Source organism: Bos grunniens, chromosome 9 (genome assembly GCF_055505025.1).
Source record: "Bos grunniens cultivar Pamir isolate PY7600 chromosome 9, Bosgru_T2T1.0, whole genome shotgun sequence".
Taxonomy (NCBI): domain Eukaryota; kingdom Metazoa; phylum Chordata; class Mammalia; order Artiodactyla; family Bovidae; genus Bos; species Bos grunniens.
In genome coordinates, this window is record NC_141173.1 from 38,032,802 (window position 1) to 38,037,761 (window position 4,960).

Here is a 4,960-nt window from a genome sequence, read left to right on the forward strand (position 1 = left end):
CAGGTGTGAACAACTCACACTTGCTGAGTTGTCCTTTACTATACAGTGTATAGGTTTCCCTCATAGCTCAGTTGGTAAAGAATCCGCCTGCAGTGCAGGAGTGTCCCTGCAATTCATGAGCACCCCAGTTTGATCTCTGGATTGGGAAGATCCCCTGAAGAAGGAAATGGCAACCCACTCCAGTATTCTTGCCTGGGAAATCTCATGGACAGAGAAGCCTGGCGGGCTAGAGTCTGTGGGGTGGCAAGAGTTGGACACAACTTAGTGTTCAAACCACCATACAGTATATAAATAAATTGTATTATATATCTACAAATAACAGTATGGATAAATTTTATAAAACTACTGTTGAAAGAGAAAGTAAACTGGAGGAAATGGGTACAGTGCAAACTCATTTATATAAAGTTAAAATTATGTAAAATATTGCTTGATATGGTACATGAATACATAAAAGTGTAGAAAGAGTATTATGGACAAGGAAATAGCAGCCCACCCCAGTATTCTTGCCTAGGAAATCCCATGGACAGAGGAACCTGGCAGGCTACAAACCATGGTGTAACAAGAGTTGAACACGACTTAGCAACGAAACCATCACAACCAGAAAGAATGTTAAAATGTTAATGAGAATAATAAATTCTAAGTACAGGCTAGTTTTTAACTCTGGGGACAGAAACTGCAATGATCTTCTAGGAAGTACATGGTAGGGCATTAATTAAATCAGAAATGTTTTATTTCTCAGGCTGGGTGGTGGGTACATGGGTGTTTGTAAATTATTATTCAATGATTGGATATGTGTAGACTATCTCAAATTTTTAAAAAGAGTAAATTTTTCATATAATTGAGTTTGTTTAGTAAGCATAAGCATATTAGGTTGGTACAGAAGTAATTGCGGTTTCAGACCAGGGGTTTTAAAACTTTATAACTAGTCTCAGACACATCTCTATTAATCAAAATAGGAACCATTACAATCAACACATTTTTGCCAGTGAGACATAATTTTGTTTATTCCTGTAGCATGAAAATCTGTGCTTCAGGATTGGACAAACTCTTGGAAAGCATTTTCTGCATCTTGCTGGTTGTGGAAGTGTTTTCCCCGCAAAAAGTTGTTGAGATGCTTGAAGAAATGGTAGTTGGTTGGTGAAAGGTCGAATGACTATGGGGGATGACGCAAAACTTTGTAGCCCAATTTGTTCAACTCTTGAAGTGTTGGTTGTGTGGCACGCGGTTGTGTGTTGTCCTGGAGAATAATCGGGCTGTTTCTGTCGACCAGTGTTGGCTGCAGGCATTGCAGGTTTTGGTGCAGCTCATCGATTTGCTGAGTGTACTTCTCAGATGTAATGAATCCTTTCGCCAGGATTCAGAAAGCTGCAGTGTGTCAGACCAGCCGCAGAGTACCAGTGAACGTGAGCTCTCTTTGGTGCAAGTGTGGCTTTGGGAGGTGCCTTAAAGTTTCTCAGTCCAACCACTGAGCTGGTCTTCACCAATTGTTGTATACAATCCAATTTTTGTCGCATGTCACAATCCAATTGAGAAATGGTTCATTGTTGTTGCATAGAATAAAAGAACATGACACTTCAAAATGATCGTTTTGATTTGTGGTCAGCTCATAAGGTGCCCACTTATTGAACTTTTTCACCTTTCCAATTTGCTTCAAGTGCTGAATGACTGTAGAAGGGTTGTTGTTGAATTCTTCAGCAACTTCTATAGTTTTAAGAGGCTCAGTGTTGATGACCCTCTCAGTTGGTTGTTCTCAATATCTGAAGGCTAGCCACTATGCTCCTCATCTTCAAGGCTCTCGTCTTCTTTGCAAAACATCTTGAACTCCCACTGCACTGTACGTTTGCTAGCAGTTCCTGGGTCAAATATGTTGTTGATGTTGAGAGTTGTCTCCACTGCCTTATGACACATTTGAACTTGAAAAAAAAATTGCTCGAATTTTCTTTTTGTCTAACATCATTTCTATAGTCTAAAATAAATATAAAATAAATAGCAAGTAATAAGTAATTAGTAAAAGTACATAAAGTGATAAATGTGCATTAAAATGATGTATAACATAATCACATTTAAGAATGTATTCCAATATCAAATGGCAAAGTTCAACAATGCAAAACCGCAATTACTATTGCACCAACCTAATACTATAGTTACTTGCTACAGATTGATTTGATTTGTTATGATATTCTAAGGAGTCAGGTCTATTTTGAGGATTTATCATAGCTTTGAATCCAGCTTCAAGATGGGCAGAAATAAAGCAAGACAGAAATTGCCAAGTTAATCTACCAACCTCCTTTCATGTATCTTCTTCATCTTAACTTCTCAAGCACAGAGCCTATGCCTCATGTCTTTTCTCCTGGCACCCAATGGAGGAATATTGAATGGATTGATACATTAATTAAAAATTTATACATGAATTTTTCTAAAGATAACTACTCAAAGTAGGGTCCTAAGACAAGGGCCATTATGAGTCAGATTAGAAATGGGTTGATTTGGAGAGTATTTTCTCTGAATCTCAATGTTGCAGGTATCAAGGACCTTGAAGGATCTGGAACAGGGCCTGTTCATGACTCTCGGCATATGTTCTGGAATAGGGTTGAAGAGAGAAGCTCTTAGATAGATCTCATCAACTTCACATGTAATATGAAGCTAACCCTGGCTTATGCTGAAAATAAAAGGGCTAATAAATAAGACCCATTTTCATTGATGTTGCCAAATCACAGAAACTAAAGGAGTATTATATGGTGATAATTGTCCTAGGATTAAATTTAAAATCCACTTAGAACCCTTTAGACAGAAACCCCCAGTGAATTATAATTGGCTGCTATAATTGGCTAAGAGCCTAATTGGCAGATGTACATGGAGAAGGAAACTTCCAGTTTGCACTGGTGCCTTGGGGAATGTCTAGTTTAAAGTACCAGAAAAGAGATTACTTCAGTTCTGCTAACACTTGAGTTGCTGAAAATCAGGTGTGATTTGAGGGTTACCAGAAAAGCATAGTGTCCACCAACCACAGGAAAAATCAGACATTGCCCTAGAAGCTGAACCAGAGAGAATCCATTCCTGCCCACCACACAGGATTTAGTGTAAATAAATCAGGGCTGTTCTGCTAATCAAGAGGGGTACCATTTCACCTGTTGAGGAATGACATGTTATAATTTTAACTAACTTGGCACTAATAAAAAATGGTGGGTTATAAAATCATATATATAGTGGCATCTAGGATATTTAAATTCCATTCCTTAAGCTGCAATTGTGTGTGTGTGTGTGTGTGTGTGTGTGTGTGGAGGTGGAGGGTGGTGGTATGTAGTCTCAATTTTAACTTTCCTGTTATATGGTTGAAAGACTAGTCAGATTCTGTAATGGCTGTTGTTTTATTAGCATCATGACTGAGGAGAATTTAGGATGCTGCCTGGTAATAACATGTAAACCCATGGCTGATTCATGTCAATGTATGGCAAAAACCACTATAATATCATAAAGTAATTAGCCTCCATTTAAAATAAATTAATTAATAAAAAAAGAAAGATTGAAAAAAAAGGAAAAAACTAAGACGTATTGAATGCTGTCTATGTGCCAGCAGCCCGATAACCACTTTAGCCGTATTTTGTGGTTTGCTACTCGGAATAGCCTTATGAAGAAATCCAGAAAAGTTGAATAACATATCGCGTCTGCCTGCAATGCGGGAGACCCGGGTTCTATTACTGGGTCGGGAAGATCCCCTGGAGAAGGAAATGGCAATCCACTCCAGCAATCTTGCCTGGAAAATCCCATGGACGGAGGAGCTTAATAGGCTACAGTCCATGGGGTCGCAAAGAGTCAGACAGGACTGAGTGACTTCGCTTTCACTTTCACCCAAGGTAGCATAGGTTATGGATCTTTGAACCTATATCTGTCTGACTGTAAAACTCAGGTTGATCTTGATCTTAATGCCATGATGACAGTTTTCTCTTTTAGTCAATGTTGCTATTGGCAAACAAGCAGGACAATTTAGTTTGCTATATGTGCCTATTAGGAAATAGGACATTCACACTGGCCTGTTTACTTCAAAAAGTCCTGTGAGAATGAATTAGGTTGAGTCATATTTTAAATTTTCCAGCAAGTGCAAAAAAATAGGAGAAATACGACTTATCTTTAATCTCCTGATTGAGCTTTGCACCCCATGCCCTGTTGGATACTGAGCTGAGCTCATGAATGCTGGAACAATAACCATTTCTTGCAGCATTCACTTTCAAAGTCCACAATATAAATGACTAAGAGTATAAAATTTCCAGGATTTTGCATTAGGAGGAGAAGAAAATTGCATTAAGAGAAGAAAGAAGATTGATGGTACTTTGTCATTTACAAGGGCCTTCGAACACGACTGAAGCGACTTAGTAGCAGCAGCAGCAGGCTAAGTGTTATCCATGGACTCTCACATTTAATCCTTGTTCTTACACTATATGTGGCTTCCCTGGTGGCTCAGATGGTAAAGAATCTATCTGCCATGTGGGAGACCTGGGTTCAATCCCTTGGTTGGGAAGATCCCCTGGAGAAGGGAATGGCAACCAACTCTAGTATTCTGCCTGGAGAATTCCACAGACAGAGGAGCCTGGCAGGCTATAGTCCATAGGGTTGCAAAGAGTTGGACAGGACTGAGTGACAAACATGTTCACTTTCATCATACTGTAAAGAGTGGTATTATTGTTTTATCATCACTGCTGATTAAACTGAGGCACAGAGAGGAAAAATGACATGCCAATGTCATGTCCCAGCAGTTCCACTCAAGAAGTCAGGCTCCTACCCACGTGCAACATGGTCTCCACTTGATCAGGCTGATCAAACTGCTATGAATGGAACATGGGTTTTAAGGGCGAAGATGAGAGCTGGAGAAAACTCCTAATTCAAGATATAAATGTAATCCTTCAGAAAGTCCTGTGTTAGAAAGGCAAAAACAAAACAAAACAAACAAAAAAAAACCCCCACA

General features: G+C 39.1%; 1 pseudogene; it reads right to left on the reverse strand.

Annotated features, from left to right (window-relative positions):
• Positions 1 to 943: 943 nt before the first annotated feature.
• On the reverse strand, positions 944 to 1,957 carry LOC147365811 (histone-lysine N-methyltransferase SETMAR pseudogene; annotated as a pseudogene).
• Positions 1,958 to 4,960: the final 3,003 nt, after the last annotated feature.